We start from the raw sequence: 23,369 nt of genomic DNA, 5'->3' as shown, positions 1-23,369 counted from the left end.
GTCTAGGCTGGAGGACACAGCACACCTACCTTCAAGGTCTGCCTGTGGGCTGAGCAGTACAGGGAAAGAGGTCAGGGAGAAACTAGGAGGTGACCCTTCCCCTGTCTCTCGTCCAGAGCCTGGTTGGTGTGTTATCTTTTATGCTGAGTGCACGTCCGCCGTGACACTTATCCCCTGCCACAGCTCTGTGGCGCTGTTCTGTTTTCCCCCTAAGCATATCAGCTTCAGCGCGGCCTGTTGCCACTTCCCCACTGCAGTGCTACACTGCTTCCAGCTACCGACTGATGACTGACTGGTGCTGCAGAGGTGGAAGTGGAGGTGGAGAAGTGGGGGTTGGAGCCTCGAACGTAGGTGCTGGCAGAAACCCTGATCGACGTAGGGCCCGCTATCCTTGGCGTCAGTAGCACCTGTGCCATCCCAGGGTACGACTCGCTCCCGGCCTCCACAACGTTCACCCAGTGTGCCGTCGGGGAAATGTAGCGTCCATGGCCGAATGCACTTGTCCATGTGTCCGTGGTTAAGTGGACCTTCCCAGTAACTGCGTTGGTCAGGGCATGTGTGATGTTACGGGACACATGTTGGTGTAAGGCAGGCACGGCACACCTTGAAAAATAGTGGCGGCCTCAGTGTCAACAAGTCTAAATGGCAACATTTCCAGGGCCAGTAATTTGGAAAGCTGCGTATTTAGTGCTATGGCCTGTGTGTGGGTGGCTGGGTATTTGCGCTTGTGTTCAAATGCCTGGGGTAAGGACATCTGTACGCTGTGCTGGGCCACAGAAGTAGATGTGCTAGCTGATGGTGCTTGCGAAGGTCCAGGTGCAGGGCAGGAGGCATCCGGGCCTGCGTCTTGAACAGGGGATTGGCCAGCACGTAACACAGGTGAAGAGGAAGCAGTGGTGTGACCCGCAGACACAGATTGTGGACCCAGGCTTTCGGCCTACCTATTACGGTGCTTTGATGCCATGTGGCGGATCATGCTGGTGGTGGTGAGATTGCTAGTGTTCACGCCCCGGCTCATTTTTGTATGGCACAGGTTGCAAACTACTATTCTTTTTTCGTCCGCACTTTCCTCAAAAAAGCGCCATACTGCGGAACACCTACCCCTTGGCAATGGAGATTTCCACAAGGGTGTGCTCCGTGGAACAGTTGCGGGCCTGTTTGGTGTGGCCCGCCTTCTCCCTTTTGCCACCCCACTGCCTCTTCCAGCCTGTTGCGGTGCTACAGATTCCTCCCCCTCTGTACTGCTATCCTCGCTTGGCTTTCCCAGGTTGGGTCAGTGACTTCATCGTCCACCACCTCCTCTTCCACTTCCTCACTCTTGTCATCCTCCTGACTGGTTGACCTAACCACAACCTTAGTTATTGACAACCGTGTCTCATCCTCATCATGAGCCTCTTGAGACATTAATGGCTGTTGATTTATTGGCAACTGTGTCTCATCATCATCCACCTCATTAAACAGTAACTGCCCTTCCCCACCGTCATGTTCTTGTGACTGTGGATGCTCAAGAGTTTGGGAATCAGGGCACAAGATCTGTCAGTCTTCAAGCGTGCTTGGCGAGAAGGCCAAATCAAGGAATGGCGATGAAAAGAGGTCCTCGGAATATCAGAGTGTGGGATCACTTGTTTGGCCAGACTCTCCATGGAGGGAGGAAGGAGTATCAAGAATGGACTTGGTGGAAGACAGGGTGGTTTTTAACCGACTGGAAGCATTATCTGCTGACATCCAACCGACCACCTGGTCGTACTGGTCTAACTTCAAGAGTGGTGTCCTGCACCACCCTGCAAACTGGGACATGAAGCTAGGTATCGTGGATGACTGTTTTTCTTGTGCTCTGGCAGCAGGCACAGTTTCACCACGCCCAGGGCCACGGCCTCTCCATGCACCATCAGCATCACGGCCACTTCCCCATCCCTTACTGCTCGCTTTCTTCATTTTAAATGTGATATATGCTTGCAAGTATGTCACACGTACAGTAGCATAGGATTTGGAAGTGTATGTGCAAAATATGCAAAGAGGTATTTGGGATGTGGAAACGTCACACAGGAGATATCCTGCAGATAATGTCAAAGCTGTCACCAGCGGCTAATAAAAAATGACAGGGAATGTCACAGGTATTTGGGATGAGGAAATGTTATACAGGAGAGGTACCACTGGTAATGTCACTGTCCAAAGCGTCTACGTAAAATGTACACTGTATGTCACAGATAAAAATTTTAGGCGCACACTTCACACTGGAGATGTGGCGCAGCTAATCTCACTGTCCGCAGCGGACACCGTCTATTGAAAAAGTACACTGGATGTCACTGATATTTTAGGAATGCGCACACTTTACACAGGAGTTGTGGTGTGGATAATTTAACTGTCTGCAGCGGCCTATTAGACGCTATTTAGCGCAGGTTGCCCTACAAACATATATTGCTGCTGTCACACACAATAGTCCTTAAAAGGACTTTTGGGTCTCTTTAAATTTTTGGAATAAAAATCTTCCAATATACTCCCTACACTGTCTTTTCCTTCCTATGCTCAGCTCTCCCTGACGAAGGGCTCATGCACACAACCGTATGCCCTCCGAGACATACGGTCAGTGAGCGGGCCATATGTACCGGAACGGCATACATCGTGCGCACGGGAGCGCACAGCATCCTAGGTTACTATGATGCTGTGCGCAACGGGCCGCCGCAAGACTATTGTCCTGCATTTATATGATATTATGAGTGCGGGACAATAGCCCCGCGGGTGGCCCGATGCGCACAGCATCATAGTAACCTATATGCTGTGCGCTGCCGTGCGCACGATGTATGCTGCTCTGGGACATATGGCCCGCTCACTGACCGTATGTCTCGGAGAGCATACGGTTGTGTGCATGAGCCCTAACACTGAGCCAAACACGTGTCATCGGGTGCTTTATAGCACCCGATGACGCGTTTCGGCCAGTCAATCACTGTAATGCCAGTAGCCAACATGGCTATGGCATTACAGTCAAGGGCAGTACTTACCTGCACGTTTATTGGCTGCCATGTGCCGAGCATCGGGATGCTCGAGCCGAACAGATGTTCGGCATAGCATGCTCGATCATCACTACTGACAACCCCTTTAAGACCTGGCCCACCTAAGGGGTGCAGACTGGATGGTGTTGGTTGGCACGCTGGCACCAGAATAATAAAGGCTTGCATCTTATTGGTATTGAATTTAATTTACGGCTGATGTAGGAATAAATAAATAAAACTGATGCAGAATAAGTCTCTCTGCACTCTCCCTGCACTCTCCCCGCACTCTCCCCGCACTCTCCCCGCACTCTCCCCGCACTCTCCCCGCACTCTCCCTCTCCAATATTCTTCTATTGTTTTCAGCAACACTGTCCCTAGCGCATGAGCGCTTGCCACGTCTCTCCCTATGCTCAGCTCACAGGACAATGGCAGAGGGCGCGCGGGATGAGTTTTTTTTTATAGGACTGTGGTATCACAGGGGATGGCTATCTGTAGATTGGCTGGCAGCATGGCATTATAGGTGGTCTCGCATCCCCGAGCTTCTTACTTTCACTTTGGAACATGTGCAGCCGCCATTTTAGCAAAAACTAATTCGTTTCGCTGAATTGCGAGAAAATTCGAATTCATTTTGAATAGAAGTTTTCCTAAACTTCAGACTGAATTCTACTTTAAAGGCTCAACACTAGCCAGTAAACACCCATTGGTTAAAAAAAAAAAAACACAAAAAAAAGGATTTAAAAAAATCTGTCATGTGAATATCCCCTAACAGTATATTTATTTTAAAGGGATACTGTAAAATAAAAATAAAAAAATGTTCAAAAAGATACATTGTTCTTAAAAATAGAATAACACAAAACGATAGAAAGGAGCAGAAGTCAGAAAAACAAACATCATCCAATCTGCTGGGGCCCACTCTACCAGTCATGGTGGACTCTGGTCACCACAATGTAATACTGTCATGAACATACACCATTATTCCAGCTAGAGGTGAAATGCACGGACAGAGAAATCTTCCCCTGACGAAATCAGCCAGTTGTTCAGCTCCCAGCGTCATGGGATTGTCAGTTATGAGGTAAGAAATGAAACTGCACCACAAAAAATGACGACAGGATGCTCACTTTTGCTCATGTTTTACTGTCTGAATATCAGCAACCAACATTTCATTAAAAAATTGTGTATCTGCAAAAAAAAAATACATTGCAAATTATTTCCAACAGATTATCTGTAACTTTCCTGTCGACGGATACAATGAGATTTGTTTGTGTAAGCTGATAGTTAAAGGGGTTTTCCGAGACTTTACTACGGACGACCTGTCCTCTGTAGAGAATGTGCTGCTGCTCGCAGTAGCCGCTGACTTCTCTCTCCTTATCATGTACATTGTATAGCGGCTGTGCTTGGTATCACAGATCAGCCCCATTTACTTCAATGGGGCTGAGCTGTGATTAGGTCATGTGGCTGATGAATGTGACGTCACCTGGGCTAGACTAAGCTGAGAAAAGGCCGCTGTGCGACAGGTGACCAATTAGCGTCTGCCACACCTTCCTCTACTACTAGAGTCCCCAAACCACAGCATGGTTAGATGGCTGCAGTACTCAGACTTCAGAACTTCCATTTCACCCTGGTTTTGTCGATGATACAATCTGGAGATGGGGGGGGGGGGGTCCGAATTTATCAGACATTTATGAGAATACACTCCCTGTATAGTGAGGAGGAATATGTTGACACCACACAAACAATGGAAAATAAATACAATTGAAAATAGATCTATCTGTCTATCTGGAGGTGGACTGGGAACTTCAAGTGGCCCTGGAAAAAAAATAAAAAATATAAAGGTGGCCCCATGATGTAGGCGGATTAAATTGACAGAAGGCGGGGGTGGGGTTTGTGGCAACACAAGTAAATAGGGTCAGTATAGGTAGGCAGAGACAACAATAGTAGACAAAGCCAGCAACACCATAGTGCGGCACAAAATACCACCACAGCAGAACCAAATACCGCAGTGCACCACAAAGTACTGTCGCCCTCGCCACAGTGTTCAACTGTATCACTGTCCAGAGGATGGTGATACAGTTGAATTCAGAAGGGCACCCATGGCCCTTGATCAGGTGAATAGGTACCTGATGCTCCTACATTAATTAAAGGGATTCTGTCACCAGAATTAACCCTATTAAGCTAGCTGACGATAGCGATGTGCTAATGTCAGCTAAACCTAACTAGCCTATTCCTACTTGTATCTGTGCCCCCGTTACGCCAGAAATCTAACTTTTATAATATGCTAATTAGCCTCTAGGAGGGGGGGGGGGGGGGGGGGGGGCATTGTTCCTGCTCCTAGAGGCTCGTTTGTCGCCTCCCTCCAAGTCCGGATTGACAGCGCCAGGCAGCGCTCGCATCTGTCAGCCAGCCCTGTGCTCTGGTGAAATCTCGTGCCGTTCAATATTTGGCGCAGGCGCAGTGAGGAAGCTGGCAGCCTGTGAGCGTCTTTCCCTCACCGCGCCTGCACCGATTGCTGAACGGCGCGAGATTTCACCGGAGCACAGGGCTGGCAGACAGATGCGAGCGCGGCCTGGCGCTGTCAATCAGGACTTGGAGGGAGGCGACAAAGGTGGGAGAACGGATCCTCTAGGAGCAGGAACCAGCTCCCCCCCCCCCCACTCCTAGAGGCTAATTAGCATATTATAAAAGTTACATTTCTGGCGTAATGGGGGCACAGATAAGATACAAGTAGGAATAGGCTAGTTAGGTTTAGCTGACATTAGCACAGCGCTTAATAGGGTTAATTCTGGTGACAGAATCCCTTTAATGCTAAGAGCATCAGATCTTTATGTACCCGGCCGGTGGTCATGAGGTGGGCTCAGGCGACCCTCTGGGCATCGAATCACAGGGGAATTCTCCTGTAGGGTCTATGGCCAGTCCACCCCAGTGTCCACATAAAATCTACCTCTATCTCATAGCATATCATCTGTATGCCTACCTCTATCTATCTATCATATCTATCTATCTATAGTCCATATCTATCTATCTATCTATCTATCTATCTATCTATCTATCTATCTATCTATCTATCTATCATCTATCTACCTTCTCTATTTTTTCCCACTCCTGCTTTCTCATCCCCCCGGGGACTCGGTGTACTCCTCCTGGCAATGCCCGGAGATCAGCCCATTCCTGGCACATTCTCAGAACTCCCTGGATCGTAACACTTTGCAACATTGTAACCCTAGACGCGGCCTGTGATTGGCTGCCGCCGCCGCTCGCCGCCGCCTGATTGGTCAGCACGCACGCCTGTCATGTGAGGGGCGCAGCGCTACTTCCGTGTTCGGATGCTGCTGGGCCTCCCGGGTGCTGTGATGCCTTCAGGTCCATGAGAGCAGGTGGTGAGCGGGCACGGAGACTTACTGCTGGACCCCAGGGGCCCCTGTGCATGCTGCTGGAGGAGGAGGAGGAAGCCATACCTGCAGCTGTGCCTGACATCACAGAGGGAGAAATGTGAGTATGGGATTTCCCTACATCATCCAGGAGACAGGGCATACTGATGGGTAACCTGCATGTATTCAGAAACCAGCACAGCTGGTGCAGAACCTCTTTGCATTCAATAATAGCTCTTTTGTGGAGATGGACATTTCCCTTCACTTGTATGTAACCTCTTCTGATGGGCGGCCTCTGACCTTGTCCAGTCGTCTCATCTATTAGGATGCTATGAGGGTCAGAGTTTTGTGACCCAGGGGCGGCGGCTGCTGCAGGGGACCCCAAAATGTGCGCAACACTTTGGCTTTGTTTGACACAGTCCTATGACCTGACGCAACCCGAGAAAAGGACTATAGCGGCCTAGCGTCATCTCGCCTCGGGTATCGCAGGTCAGTCTTTAGGTGACCATGACCTAAAAGGTGGCGTACCTACAATCACAAGGAAGTCTCCCGTTCTGGCTAGAGCTGAGCATCGCAGGACTCGTATCGCCCTTGGCAAAGTCCAAGAAAGTGTCAAAAATATTCCTAGGTTGATCCCGTCCATCTCCACGGTTGTGGATACGCTGCGACACTGTGTGACTTGTCTGGAACCTGCTGCCAAACAAACAGCCAGATCGCAGAAAGGTTGCAGACAGGTCTCCGTCTCGCGCCATTTGCATCAGGGTTCGATTTTTTAAACATGACAAGATGGCGCAATGCCACATGGTAATCTTCATGTCGTGCGACACATGGTGCCATGTAGCCCCAGCCTAGGGTTTAATTTTTGAAAATCTCTGATAGTGCCTTCATGCGACAAGCATGCGCTGAACATGTGCCTGTGATGAAGGAAGCGAGACTAGACTTGACTCATTGTGTAATCAGTCTTACTACGAGTCTGTCCTCTAAGCGGAGTCAGTGATGTCGATGATTGCGCTGGAGTTTAGGCGTGCCCTCACGTTCATATTTTGGGAGTCTGTCTTGGTTTGCATAATTGGCAAAAAATACTTCTCGCCTCTATCTCCATAATGTGAGCGCTATACATGGTGAGGCGGCCTGTGGATATGTTCTACCAAAGCTTTCCAGAACAATCCTCCTTCAGTGCTACAGACCTGCTCCTCTATAGGGACCCCCCTGATTGCTGTACTATGGGGCACATTTATTAAGACCAGCGTTTTAGACGCCGTTCTTAATAAAGCCCCAGCGCTGGCGGTGGATCCGGCGAAGTTATAAAGATGCATCCAACGCCAGTTCTAAATGTAAGAAAGCTTCCTTGCGGTCTTAAATTTAGACCATTTTCTACACCTAAAACAGGCGTAGAAAATGGGGAATGAGACGAGCCTGCGAAGTTGCAGACAGCGGTGCAACTAACCTTTGCGCCTCCATCTGCACCTGAAATACTCCTGATTTAGCCATATTTCAGCTTAGTAAATGACCCCCTATGAGGGCTATCTTATGCCTACATCATTTATAGGCAGATACAGTGAAGAAGTACCATCTATATCCATGCCAATAAGGCCTCATGAGCACAACCGCGTGCCGGGCGTGCCAATATTGCCGCCCGCAATATATGGGCACGAGCCGTGTGTGCACCGTATCGTGGATGCGGACCCAGGGGGACGGATCGGAAGCACTACGGAGTGCTTCCGTGGGTTTTCTGTCTGTGCCTCCGCACTGCAAAAAATTTGCGGTCTGCAGCACGGGCATGGCCGGCACACGGTCGTGTACATGAGGCAGAACTGTCTGTGTCTATAGAGACAAGGAAACGGTACTGTCTTTGCCAACATAATCTACTGAGAGTACGGCCTCATGCACACGACCATATATGTTTTGCGGTCCACAAATCACGGATCCTGGCCATGTGCATGCCGCCATTTAAAAAAAAAACTCCTGTGGATATGTCTTATCCTTGTCCGCAAGTCGGACAACAATAGAACATGTTCTATCTATTTTCCGGGCCGGCTGTCGGCATCAGTTGCGGCCTCATTGAAATGAATGGGTCTGCATCTGATCTGCAAAAAAATGTGTATCATATGTGGACTGAAAATACAGTTGTATGCAGGGAGGGAGTTCTGTCTGTATATCGGAGAGACAGGGAGACGTAGTATTATCTGAGCCTAAGAGAAACAAGGAGGCAGCGCCATCTGTTCCTGCTTCATTTGCAGGGAGAGACTGGGAGGCAGTAATATCTGTGCCTACATCAATTTTATGGGCAAACAGAAGGCAGTACTATCTGTGTTCTTACAGGGAGAAAGAGGGGGCAGAAAAACTTTTACGTGTAACAATCGTGGTCAATCTTTCTGTAAATGTAAAAAGGTGCGGCAGCTAAAACCTGCAGTGGTCAGTCGGCATCACCAGTTGTATGGGTTGAACTAATTTTAAGGGGGGACTAAAATTGACACGGCCCGGCAGCAGGATCTGCATGTGGCTCACTACTAATTGCCGGGCCGCACACGTACATGCGATTTGTTTCATATAAATAGCGTGTACGGGTGAGGCCCAGCAGTTAATGGTGAGCCACATGCGGATCCTGATTGTGCACGGGCAGCCTGAAGGGGCGTCCATGCATACAGTGGTTAAAATCTGCGATTCTGCAGTAGATTCGCTGCTTGCCTGGTAAACAGCAGCTTTACGCTGGAACCCGTGGGTTCGCCATGAGGGCTCGTGCACACGAAGGTATTATTTTTTTTCTGGGTCCGTTCCATTTTTTTGTGGCCCGTAAGCGAAACCATTCACTTCAATGGGTCCACAAAGAAACGGAAATTACTCCGTGTGCATTCCGTTTCTGTATGCCCGCATGGCCATTCCACAAAAAAAATAAATAGAACATGTCCTATTCTTGTCTGTTTTGTGGACAAAAGTAGGCATTGTTACAATGGATCCGCAAAAAGCGTGGATGCAATACAGAGGTCACACTGACGTCATCCGTATTTTTGCTGATCAGTGTTTTGCGGACTGCAAAATACATATGGTTGTGTGCATGATCCCTGTTCCCACAAGCATGCTTGACTTCTGTAGAGGTGGAACTGACACCTATCTAGCCGATATTTATGGCATGTCCTAAATGTCTGTGGTGGGAATACCTCTTTAAAGGGGTTGTCCAGTCCCTATATTCATCTATGACTGGCTACTTGGTGGGGGCACAACACCGCAGTGGCTAGTCAATGGCTGCCGTGGTGCCCATGACCTTTGTCTATGCCGGATGTTTACCTGCAATGATGGAAGTCTGGAGAAGACAATGGGGGACACTAGGAACCAAGTGATGGAGAGCAGCGGGTACGCTTCTCCCAACAGGTTCTGCTTGGTGGGAGGGGGTTAATATCGGGGCTGGACAACCCCTTTAAGGTATCGTACACAATTGTAGGCAATCCTCAAACTCTCTGCTTTGCGACGGTCGAAATATGAGGAAGGTTCATCATCTGAATGTAAACTGGAAAGCTTCCATTCACTGACTGCATGCTGAAGCCCGGGCAATGTCTTTGACTTTACAGTCTACTCTACAAACGAGCTGCCCTTCTGCGTAGGAGATGCCAAGCTATTTAGTGTGTGGGGAGGGTCGTCTGTGGGCGCTAGAGATGAACCGTGGCAGCTGTGGTCTAAAATTATATGTTCGGTCCTTGTGCACCTGTAAGTGCTCCTCAAATGTCAACCTGAAGAACTGCTGAAGCATCTTCTACGGCCGAGCATGTGACCGCAGCACACTTATATCCCCTCGTCTAAATCACTTAGAATACCGCCTGTAGATTCTACTGAACGATATGGTTTCTGAGTTTTATCTGTTTCTAGGAAAGCTGGATGGCAACTTATATGGCTGCAATTAAACCTCTCATGGGGCATCCGGGTTGCATTGGTGGTTTTCATGGACCCATAGACCGTGATGGATCCGTGAACACGGACAAAATAGAGCATGCGTCCATGTTAAAAAAAACGGACCCACGGACCGTGGTAGAAACACTGATGTCTGTATACACACATTAAAATGAATGGGGACGTGTGCTGTCCGTGGAGAACTCTGTGGAACACGGACATGTGAATGAGGTTTTAGGGTGCTGGCACACGTTGCGGCTGTGCTGTGTTTTTGGGTGCGGCCCAAAAAAATGGACCAAAATAACGCATGTGTTTTTTGCAGCAACATATGTGCCTTTATGGTGCGTTTTCATCCAGCGAAGACGAAACACAGCAAAACTGAATTGCATTAAAGGGGTTTTCCTCTTGGTTAAAGTTATGTCCCATCCACAGCGTAGGGGATAACTATTAAATTGGTGGGGGTCCTACTGCTTGGTTCCCCACCAATCATGAGAAGGGGGGGCCCTGTACCCCCTGAAATGAACGGAGTGGCGGTCACACATGCATGCGGCTGCTCCTTTCATCTCTGAGGGCTCCGGAGATAGCCGAGTACAGCGCTCCACTATCTCCGGAATTTCCATAGAAATGAACAGAGCGGCTGCACGCATGCGCAATCGGCCGCTCCGTTCGTTTCAGGGGAGCTGCGCGGGGTATGGGGCCCCTGTTCTCGTGATCCCAGCAGTAGGACCCCCACCGATCTAATAGTTATCCCCTCTCCTGTGGATAAGGAATAACTTCAAACAACCGGAATACCCCTTTAATTACAAAATAGTTACATTATTGTACTTGAAGTCTGCAGTGTTTTGTCTTTACTCGAAGAAAATGCACTTACAGCCGCAGGTAGGTTGTTGCAAAAAATATACGTTTTTTTAACACCACACTCGTTTTCCAAAAATGCAGCATAGCCACGACATGTGCCAGCACCCCAAGATTGTTTAGAAAAGGATTTGACTGGTGATTTTTAAAAAAAAAATTATTTATGTTTTTCAGTTTTTAGGCTCGTTAATGATTTCTGACATCATTTGCGCAGGTTTCTCTATCCATGTGTGCAATCCGCGAACGCAGCAACTCGAAATTCTGTCATGCAGCTTTTAATTACTCCATTACCAGGCCTAACAAGGCAGCTGTTGTCGCTAGGTTTGTCCTTGCTGCCAGGCTCCTTCCAGATCTCGCTCCCATCGCTTGAAGGTGCCTTATGCAATAAAACCGGTTCTGTTACCTGGAGAACCGTTGTGTGTTCACCTTGTTGTCAGTACATTTACCTCAAGGCGCCCATACACCTTCAATAGCAACTATTCACCCCCCCCCCCCCCATACACACACTCAGTTCAGACAGACCCCCCCCCCCCCCCCCCACGGCAGCGACTTATTGGGGGATATTTATCAAAACTGGTGTAAAGCAGAACTGGCTTAGTTTCTCATAGCAACCAATCAGATTCCAACTAAGAAAACTAAGCCAGTTCTCCTTCACACCAGTTTGGATAAATCTCCTCCATTGTCTTTGCAGGCTGAAATTCACCATGACCGATCCGATCTTTCCTACTCCTGGCACAATCTGTTGGTGGTTGGCCAGTCCTGCTGAAATCGGTGGGTTCGGCGTTCTTCTTTATGGCCACCCAATTTGAGGGTTCAGAGAGCGGCCGCGTGCATCATGTCTACGGGAGTTCCAGAGATAGGTGAGCGCTGTACTCCGCTATGTCTGGAACTCCCATAGAAATGAATGGAGCGGCCGCGCACATGTGTGACCGGCCGCTCCAGTCATTTTAGGGGAGCAGCAAGGGGCCTGCAGGGGGTACAGGGCCCCCGTTCTCTTGATCAGTACGGGAACCCCCACCGATCAGATAGTTATCCCCCATACTGTGGAGTGCATTGTATGACTTTATGTTGCATAAAAATGATAACATTAAACATTAACATTGTTTCCTCTCAGACATTGGATATGTCGCCAGTGTCAGGTAGGTGTGGGTCCCACCTCTGGGACTAGCTCCTGCCTCCAGAATGGATCCCCTAAAGTGAAGAAGAGCACACCACGGATGGGCAGTGCGCTCTCCATTCACCGCTTTGGGACTTCCAAAAATAGACGAGCGCGCATGCTCAACTATTTTGGGAACTCCCATAGCAGGAATTGAAATCATGCCGAGCATGCGCTGTGTGCTCTCCTTCTTCACTTTGGGGGGCCTGTTCTGGAGGTTGGAGCAGGTCCCAGAGGTGTCCGAGATTGGTATAACCCTTTAGGCATTTCTGAGGAGTGGATATCGCAGGAAAGGTTTGGTTCCGGGCACCAACTGCGTTACTGTGAAACTGATATAAGAATATTAGCAGTCACTGAGAAGTTGTGTCCATACGAAGCATAGTTATACTGAGGCTCAGTGCGGCATACCACACGCTGCAGCTGCTGCAGAACCTCAGAGAAAGAGGCAGCAACGCATGTCAATCAGAGCGATAACCGAAGGGACGTCCTGCAAAAGCAATCTAGCAATCTGTGACAACCACTTCTGCAGGAGATAAGCGGCGCCCGTGTAGCCACTGATCGCTTTACAATAGGTTCTGACATCAGAATGTGATCATTTATACAAATATCATTAGGTGTCACCTAGGAGTTCCTGACCATATGAAAGCACAACACAATCGCTCTGCCGCTTGGATTCACAAGGAAACGAGGTCGAGAATTTGGATTCCTCGATCTGCTATTGTATTATTGGAGACTGTAAGGAAATGCTTCCTATAAAAGTTATCCATTTGGGAGTTGCTGTTCAAGCTATTCTTTAGTACCTGCAGTCACGTACATTGGGGTACCCGACTGTTACTACAATGAAGGGTTCAATGTTTTTTCGGGCTCCTTTGCACTTTTTCTCATCTTTGCTTGAAGGGATATTTCATCAATTTCTGATTGAGAGTCCATTCAACAACTGTAAGGGCTCCGTGCCCGTATTGCGGACCGCCAACTGCAGGTCCGCAATATACAGGCACCGGCTGTGTGAATCCTATATTGCGGTGTGGACTCGTTGACTTGAATGGGTCCGCAATCCGCTAAATACGGCAAACAATAGGCATGTCCTATCTTTTGCGGAGCAGAGACACGGATTGGAAGCCCAAGGAAGCCCTCCGCACCACAAAAGATAGGACACGATCTATTGTTTGCCGTATTTTGCGGATCGCAGACCCATTCAAGTCAATTAGTCCACACCACAATATTGGATTCACACGGCCGGTGCCCGTGCATTGCGGACTACTATTTGCGGTCTGCAGCACCGGCTCGGTGTCCTTAAAGGGGTTATCCCATCATAGACAATGGGGCTTATCGCTAGGATATGCCCCCATTATCTGATAGCTGCTGGAACCCGCACCTACAAGCAGAACGGAGCGGAGAAACTTGAGGAGGGTGCACTGCGCATGCGCAGCCACCCTCCATTCATTTCTATGGAGCTGCTGAAAATAGCCAGGTGTGGCCGCTCATGTGCGGTGCGCTCCTATTCACTTCAATGGAAGAGGCGGGGAGCTGCGCCTGGTGGTGGACGGACCCGCACGCTGGCCACCAATGATATTCAAACTGGGGAGGGAGGGGGGTCTGCCCCCTGCTGCCTGGCAGCCCCTGATCTCTTACAGGGGGCTATGATACGCACAATTAACCCCTTCAGGTGCGGCACCTGAGGGGTTAATTGTGCGGATCACAGCCCCCTGTAAGAGATCGGATGCTGCCAGGCAGCAGGGGGCAGTCATGTACACAGTTCGTAGTATATTCTAACTAGAAGCGTCCCCATCACCATGGGAACGCCTCTGTGTTAGAATATACTGTCGGATATGAGTTTTCACGAAGTGAAAACTCATCTCTGAAAAAGCTTTTATGCAGACGGATCTTCGGATCCGTCAGTATGAAAGTAACCTACGGCCACGGATCACGGACACGGATGCCAATCTTGTGTGCATCCGTGTTCTTTCACGGACCCATTGACTTGAATGGGTCCGTGAACCGTTGTCCGTCAAAAAAATAGGACAGGTCATATTTTTTTGACGGACAGGAAATGCGGATCACGGATGCGGCTGCAAAACTGTGCATTTTCCGATTTTTCCACGGACCCATTGAAAGTCAATGGGTCCGCAAAAAAAAAAAACGGAAAACGGCACAACAGCCACGGATGCACACAACGGTCGCGTGCATGAGGCCTTATATGTCTATGTCCACCTTTGTCCGTCGGTAATTTCCAGGACGTGAGGAACACAGGGGCCCAGATTTGCTAATCCTATAGATGGCGTAAACTTAGACCGGCTGTCTAGACCGGCAGCAGATCTATCATAGGGGGTCAGGCTAGATGATGTATCTGGTGCAGGGACAGATACTGTTCTCTGACTCTATACCAACTATTGGTTGTCTGACTTTAAAACAGAATTTTTCTGCCAGAATTGTGACAGTTTTGTTGCAAAATATTGCATATTAGGCCACGTCCCCTTCTCAGTGAAGTTCCTCTTTGTCGTGCTAAGGCTACTTTCACGCTTCCATTACTGATAATACCACCGGATCCGTTCTGAACTCCGTTGAAAGTCAATGGGGGACGGATCAGTTTTCTATTGTCAGAGAAAACGGATCCATCCCCATTGACTTGCATTGTGGGTCATGCCGCATCCGTCTTGCTCTCCGGTATGGGAACGCAACCAAACAGAATGGAATGCATTTTGGAGCATTCTGTTCTGTTCAGTTACGTTTTGCCCCAATTGACAATGAATGGGGACAAAACTGAATCTTTTTCTCCGGTATTGAGATCCTATGAATGATCTCGATACCAGAAAAGAGAAACGCTAGTGTGAAAGTAGCCTAACCGTCACCCCCTTTTTGAAGTTGGGGGAGACACTAGTTGTGTCAGGCTGTGCCAAAGTTACTCAAATTGTGCCAACTTTTATACTGGTTCTAGTAACTCTGGGTCATAGTGTGCCTTTGTCCTGATCTAGTATTTATTGGTGCAGAACTACAGAACCCCTGCACTGATTGCTCTCGTGTAGGTTCAGCCTTCTGAACAGAAAATGTGCCCAGTCATAACCATATGATGTATTTACCGGGTAACTATTGCAGCCTGGCACACCTTGGGAGCTGCCCTGCAGGTATAATCTGTACCTAGGATGAGTCAGAGGTTGAAAATCCACAAAGGAGAAAATCTAAAGCTTCTTCAAGCTAGAGGCGTACTTACAATTCAAGCAGGCTCGCTCATGTACGTCAGCGCAGTCATTTTCATATGTTCCTGTGACATCACTGACCTTCATTAGATACCGATGACCACTGCAAGATTTTTAGGAACTGCTGACATCACTGGGGCATGGTCTGTACATGCAGTGGAAGTATTGATGCATCTCGTGTAAATTGGGTCAAATATATATATATTTGTGGGGTTTCGCTCTGGTAGATGGGGTAAGCGGGCGCAGTACAGAGGCAAAATACAAGTTCTTAACTCAAAACGTTGGTGTTTATTCACACTTGAAGCAATTGCACAAAACAGCACGTTTCGCAAAGATGACCCTTCCCTGTTATAGTACACAATCACGAGACTGAGACCCCCCCTCCCCCCCCCAATGATGGGCCCCATGACCGTATTGAGCAGAGTTGGTTGTGCTTGTGTAGTTGCCTCACCTTTAAAATCAATAGGAGGCCAATGTCTATAACAAGGATCGGCAACCTTTGGCACTCCAGCTGTTGGTAAACTACAACTCCCAGCATGCTCCATTCATTTCTCTAGGAGTTCCAAGTACAGACAAGCAAGTGTGCATGGCTGGAATTGTAGCTTCACCACATCCGGAGGTTGCTGATCCCTGCTCTATAAACTGTGGTGGTGATGTTCTGGAGGGGCATCAGTGGCCAAAAGTTATAGTCCAAGGTATAGGGGGACATTCTCTAACATAAGGTGACTTTGTTTCAAACTGTTTACCTCAAATACTCTGTGCTGCTGGTTTCATTGTTTACAGGTAATACCCATCCCTCCTCCCCCTCAACGATAATAGGAAGGTGCCATAGCCTTTATGTCTCTTGCACCTTGTCCTGATATCAGGGTAATTGCTCTACATGCAATCGCTGTTCAGCCTCGCATTGTCCCTCCCCTGGAGCCCGGGTTACATGATCAATGGTTATAGGGAGTGACGCGGACAGCAGGAGAGTTACTGTCCATTATACACTGGCTCGGAATGCTCGGCTGTTTTCGGCAGCCCTACAGAAATTAATGGAGGGCGGCTGCGCATGCCTCCGTTCATTTCCCCGCTCCGTTCTCATTGGAGGTGCGGGTCCCAGAGATGGGACCCGCACCTATCGGACAATGGGGGCATATCCCAGCGATCTGAGTCTAGGGTATAGATTTTTACTGAGATAGGTCTGTCCCATCAGGGTCATTTCTCTTTCTATATGCAGTCCCAATGGTGGTAAGCTGATCAGCCCAGGTCCTTCAGTTGGGACCTAGGGATCAGCAGCAATCGCCAGGGGCAGGGGGAAAGTATTAAATGGTGCCGGATCAGATAAAGGCTTGTAATCCATGACCCACTGAGTCCAGCTGCCCTGGCCACAAACTTTCTGTAGAACCCGACAAAAAGTAACTGCACATGATAGTGTTGGTCCTATGAGAACATATCAGGTAACTGCATGAATATCAATGGCGTGATTGTGACAACTGCATGAAATACCAGGATGTGCATGTGGCAATCATTCCATGACCTTGGCCATCTGTCAGCGGAGTCCAGGATTACTTATGTAGTCCTTGGCCACAGGTAATAATCTTCTTTCTACTTGACAAATTTATAGAGAAATATAAAATTCCCTCCCTGATAAGCTGATCATAGATTGTCCTGCTCCTAGGTCGTCCAGATACTATGTGAACTTTAAGGCTAAATGCACACAAGCAGGATTGTGTGTGAAATCCGCACCGTAGGTCATGCACATTGTATTCTATGAGAATTTGAAATTCTCATGCACACGATGCAGATTTTTTTCCGTGCGGATTTTAACATCTGCAGCATGTCAATTTATTTTATTTTTCCTGACCAGATTTTCTCCATTCACTTTAATGAGGAGAGGAAAATCCGCACCAAATCCGCATATAAATCTGCACCAGTTGATGCGGATTGTCCACACGGATTTCCCTGCGGATTTTAGTGCGGATTCTCCACACATAAATTCTGATCATGTGCATTTAGCCTAAAAGGGTTTTCTAAAAAAAATATTTTTTTTTTTATTCATGGAAGCAGCTTGGCCCCTGATAACATAATATAAGCCCTTATACTCCCCTTCACTGACTCCCCGATCCAGCGCCGCCGCTCATTCCTTTTCCCCCCGGGCTGCAGCTAGTAATGTATTGTTGCGGCTGCAGCGGTGTACAGAGATGTCACATGTACCGCACATGACCACTGAGGCCAGTGAGTGACTGCGGCAGTGGACGGGACATCCCTGCTGAAGACAAAAGAATAAGTCACTGGCTGAAGCTCGAGGAGAGGAAGGAGCGGCGGTGCTGGATCGGAGAGTACAGGGAGGATGAGTGCAAGTGCTTTTATATATTTATTTATTTATTTTTGGCAGCTCTAGGGCTGTTTCCATAAGTAAAAATAAATAAATAATGTGAAAAATCCCTTTAATTGGTGGGGGAATCGGGCAGCAAGTGTTCAAGTTCCCAGCGCCACCACAGGCCAGATTTAAGTATTGCATGGTGCCTATTGAATGCAATATTCCATGGATGTGCTGAGTGATAGATGCTCTTTGTAGATAATCTCTGCTCTGACTAATAGGTAGGAGTCCTGAACAGAGAATTCCATAACTGGGGGTGTGAAAAGGGGTTTTCTAGATCGGGAAACGATTCCCTATTGTGCGTTCATCAAAATTGAAGCTACAGAGGGAAAATCCCTGTAGACGATGTTCCTAGTTTCACCTCATGGCATCCGTGCGTTACTCGTCATGTGCCCATTTCACTCTTCCTTTGGATTTCACCAGCGCCATATAGTTTTGCTATGTCTTGGCTTCTTTGTGACAACCCCCTCACAACTGAAACTTTATTTCTTCTTTCTGTTCTTTGAAACTTCCCTTGAAACCTCCTCCGTAGTATGAGCAGCAGCGGCGTTGTACGTGTCCTTCTGTCTGGATTTGTAAACCTAAAACTTGTCCTGTATGGGGAAGTTCGAGTTGAGATTAAAGGATTTCTGGGAAATGTTCAAAGTTTTTCTTCATTTTTCTGTATAAAGTCATTGTTTTATTGTAGCATACACATATAAACATTTCTTCCCCTTAAAGGAGAACTCCTGCAAGTTATGTTTTAAAGAGAACCTGTCCCATTGAAAATCTGCGAGCAGCATGGGATCTGGTGTAGATCTAGAAGCGGCCGGTGCCTCTACATAACTTCGGCGGCTCCACCGTCAGCGCAGGGGCTTATTAAGACCAGCGTCTAAAATGCCGGTCTTTATAAATGACCCCTATATGATCAGTGTGACGGGTGCCCTTTAAATCTCATTGCCTATTGCACAGTCACCTGTATACAAGTTGCCACCAGTGCTTGTACTCTCTTCATACACTAGGTCCAGCATGGGGTTATTTGGCCATAGACCTTACAGGGAAATTTCCCGGTGGGCCGATGCCCAGGGGGCCACATGAGTCCTCCTTGCGGTCGACCAGTGGAAGTTTTTGGTGCTGTATCCTGTGCTGCTGGCAGTATTTTGTGAGTGTGGTATTTGGCTCTGTTGGGGTGGAATAATGTGCCACAATAGGGTATTGCTGGCCCACCTACTTGTGTTGGTTCTGCCTTCCATTAATTTGAACCAGACTACAAAACGGGGCCACTTTTAGTATTTTTTCCAGGGCCACTTTAGGTTCCCAGTCCGCCCCTGAGGTCCAGCATCGCTCTGACAACACTAAACCACTAGAGCACTGGTTCAAGCGTTGTCATAGGAAAAGCGGGCATAAGGCCTTGTGATAGCTGGAGTTTTCAGCCTGTGCCCACACAACATAGGAATAAACCATATATTTTTTTTTCAGATTTTTAAGACTTTGGTCATGCTTTTATCCTTTGTACACCTCACGGTCATGTGCATGACTTTCAAAAAGTTCCCTTTTCTCTGCCATTTGCAAGTTAAATTAAATCTTGCATGCCCTGACCAAATTTTAGCACATGTCACATTTGCACTAAAGTTTGTGAATCCCCCCCCCCCCCCCCTTGCTTGCCACTTTTCAATAGTCGTAGGACAAGTGGGCGGAGTTAAGTGAGAGGGGGCGTGGTCTGACAAATTTATCAATTCTATAAACAGAAAACAGTGCAAAAAGTGGTTCAAATCTGCAACTGCTCATAGTAGGTATACAGGGTGGGCCATTTATATCACCAACCATTGCCATTAATAAAATGGGAATGGTTGGTGATATTAACTTCCTGTTTGTGGCACATCAGTATATGTGAGGGGAGAAACTTTTCAAGATGGGTGGTGACCATGGCGGCCATTTTGAAGTCGGCCATTTTGAATCCAACTTTTGTTTTTTCAATAGGAAGAGGGTCATGTGACACATCAAGCTTAACCCCTTAAGGACGCAGGGCGTATCGGTTTGCCCTATTTCCCGAGTCCTTAAGGACTCAGGGCGTACCGGTACATCCTAGCTTGAACTCAGTATTCCGGCGCCCGAGGGGTTAAACGGAACGGGATTTCGGCTGAAATCCTTCAGCCGGCATCCTGTGACAACGCCAGGGGGGGTCATGTGACCCCCCCGTGTCGGCGATCGCAGCAAACCGCAGGTCAATTCAGACCTGCGGTTTGCTGCGCTTTTTGCAGTTTCTGATGCCCGCGGTCCCTGACCGCGGGGATCAGAAACTTTTGAGTGCCTATAATCAATATTTTTCACCCCCCCTGCACCCCTGCACGATTTTATGCCGGCGGGTGGTGCGGGGGGGGTGTCGCATGCGGTGGGGGCGGTGCGGGAGGCGGGCGGTGCGGCAGGCGGGATCGCGATCCCCCGCCCGCCTCCCCATGAATGATCGTTGGCTTCTAGTGGTTATACCAGGGTGCCAGCACATTGCTGGCACCCTGGTATAAACGGCTGATATCTGTGAAGATGTCAGCCGTTTAACCCTTTCCATACCGCGGTCCGTACGGACCGCTGTATGGAAAAAGTTAACTGTCGTCGGTCAGGGAGCTCCCTCCCTCTCCATCGGGGGGCTGCTGTGCCTTTGCAGCCCCCCGATGGAGAGGGAGAGAGCCCCCAGAGAGCCCCCCTCAGCCCTGTGCTTACCCTTCCCCGTCTGCGAAGTTCTGAGCAGACGGGGAAGGTTCCCATGGCAACAGGACGCCTGCTCAGGCGTCCTGCTGTCCATGGTGCTAAACAGATCTATGCTGAAAGCATAGATCTGTTCAGTGTAAGTAAAATACAGTATAGAACAATATATATTGTACTGTACTGTATTATACAGACATCAGACCCACTGGATCTTCCAGAACCAAGTGGGTCTGGGTCAAAAAAAAAGTGAAAAAAAGTGAAAAAAGTTAAGATTAAAAAAAAACATTCATCACTGAATAAAAAATAAAAAAAAAAAAATACACTACACATATTAGGTATTGCCGCGTCCGTAACGACCTGATCTATAAAACGGTCATGTTACTTTCCCCGCACGGTGAACACCATAAAAATAAAAAAATAAAAACTATGAGAAAATTGAAATTTTGCCCACCTTACTTCCCAAAAAAGGTAATAAAAGTGATCAAAAAAGTCACATGTACGCCAAAATAGTACCAATCAAACCGTCATCTCATCCCGCAAAAATCATACCTTACCCAAGATAATCGCCCAAAAACTGAAAAAACTATGGCTCTCAGACTAAAGAAACACTAAAACATGATTTTTTTTGTTTCAAAAATGAAATCATTGTGTAAAACTTACATAAATAAAAATAAAGTATACATATTAGGTATCGCCGCATCCGTATCGACCGGCTCTATAAGAATATCACATGATCTAACCCCTCAGGTGACCACCGTAAAAAATAAAAAATAAAAACGGTGTAAAAAAAGCCATTTTTTGTCATCTTACGTCACAAAAAGTGTAATAACAAGCGATCAAAAAGTCATATGCACCCCAAAATAGTGCCAATTAAACCGTCATCTCATCCCGCAAAAAATGAGACCCTACTCAAGATAATCGCCCAAAAACTGAAAAAACTATGGCTCTTAGACTATGGAGACACTAAAACTTTTTTTGGTTTTAAAAATGAAGTTATTGTATAAAACTTACATAAATAAAAAAAAAGGTATACATATTAGGTATCACCGCGTCCGTGACAACCTGCTCTATAAAATTACCACCTGATCTAACCTGTCAGATGAATGTTGTAAATAACAAAAAAAAAAAAAACGGGCCAAAAAAGCTATTTCTTGTTACCTTGCCGCACAAAAAGTGTAATATAGAGCAACCAAAAATCATATGTACCCTAAACTAGTACCAACAAAGCTGCCACCTTATTCCGTACTTTCTAAAATGGGGTCACTTTTTTGGAGTTTCTACTCTAGGGGTGCATCAGGGGGGCTTCAAATGGGACATGGTGTCAAAAAAACCAGTCCAGCAAAACCTGCCTTCCAAAAACCGTATGGCATTCCTTTCCTTCTGCGCCCTGCCGTGTGCCCGTACAGCGGTTTACGACCACATATGGGGTGTTTCTGTAAACTACAGAATAAGGGCCATAAATAATGAGTTTTGTTTGGCTGTTAACCCTTGCTTTGTTACTGGAAAAAAAATATTAAAATGGAAAATCTGCCAAAAAAGTGAAATTTTGAAATTGTATCTCTATTTTCCATTAAATCTTGTGCAACACCTAAAGGGTTAACAAAGTTTGTAAAATCAGTTTTGAATACCTTGAGGGGTGTAGTTTCTTAGATGGGGTCACTTTTATGGAGTTTCTACTCTAGGGGTGCATCAGGGGGGCTTCAAATGGGACATGGTGTCAAAAAAACAGTCCAGCAAAATCTGGCTTCCAAAAACCATACGGCGCACCTTTCACTCTACGCCCCACTGTGTGGCCGTACAGTAGTTTACGGCCACATATGGGGTGTTTCTGTAAACGGCAGAGTCAGGGCAATAAAGATACAGTCTTGTTTGGCTGTTAACCCTTGCTTTGTTAGTGGAAAAAATGGGTTAAAATGGAAAATTAGGCAAAAAAATGAAATTCTCAAATTTCATCCCCATTTGCCAATAACTCTTGTGCAATACCTAAAGGGTTAACAAAGCTTGTAAAATCAGTTTTGAATACCTTGAGGGGTGTAGTTTATAGAATGGGGTCATTTTTGGGCGGTTTCTATTATGTAAGCCTCGCAAAGTGACTTCAGACCTGTAGTGGTCCCTAAAAATTTGGTTTTTGTAAATTTCTGAAAAATTTCAAGATTTGCTTCTAAACTTCTAAGCCTTCTAACATCCCCAAAAAATAAAATATCAATCCCAAAATGCTACAAACATGAAGTAGACATATGGGGAATGTAAAGTCATCAAAATTTTTGGGGGTATTACTATGTATTACAGAAGTAGAGAAACTGAAACTTAGAAATTTGCAAATTTTTCAAAATTTTTGGTAAATATGGTATTTTTTTATGCAAAAAAATTAACTTTTTTGACCCAATTTTAGCAGTGTCATGAAGTACAATATGTGACGAAAAAACAATCTCAGAACGGCCTGGATAAGTCAAAGCGTTTTAAAGTTATCAGCACTTAAAGTGACACTGGTCAGATTTGCAAAAAATGGCCAAGTCCTTAAGGTGAAATAGGGCTGAGTCCTTAAGGGGTTAAAGGGGTATTCCGGTTCCCGTTTTTTTTTAGCCGGGGAGGGAGGGGGGGGGGGGGGGGGGAAGTACTGCGTGCAAAAAAAAAAATGGATTTCAGACGGAAATGGCTCAAACAGATGACAACTGATGAAACAGGATCTGGTTTTTTTTTTTTTTTTTTTTTTTTTTTTTTTTTTTTCTCACATGTTAGGTGAACTCAGAATATAACAGAATTTTAGGACTGAATGCAAAATGGAACCCTTTAGAGGCATTCCTATGGGCACAATTAAGGGTTCCGTTATGTATGACGGGGGAAAAAAAAAAGTCACTTCGAATGAATACAGTAAGTGAAAGG

The 23,369-nt window shown here is 47.0% G+C and overlaps 1 protein-coding gene across 1 annotated transcript in view; it reads left to right on the top strand.

The window, feature by feature from the left end:
- Positions 1-6,295: 6,295 nt before the first annotated feature.
- GPD2 (glycerol-3-phosphate dehydrogenase 2) overlaps positions 6,296-23,369 on the top strand; it is a 144,500-nt gene continuing 127,426 nt past the window's right edge. Inside the window, exon 1 of the mRNA XM_040440200.1 lies at positions 6,296-6,476. The gene's annotated coding sequence lies outside the window, so the exon portion shown is untranslated. The remainder of the gene's footprint in view (positions 6,477-23,369) is intronic.

This window comes from Bufo bufo, chromosome 7 (genome assembly GCF_905171765.1).
Source record: "Bufo bufo chromosome 7, aBufBuf1.1, whole genome shotgun sequence".
In the NCBI taxonomy this organism is placed as follows: Eukaryota; Metazoa; Chordata; class Amphibia; order Anura; family Bufonidae; genus Bufo; species Bufo bufo.
This window is presented reverse-complemented; position numbering and strand designations above follow the sequence as displayed.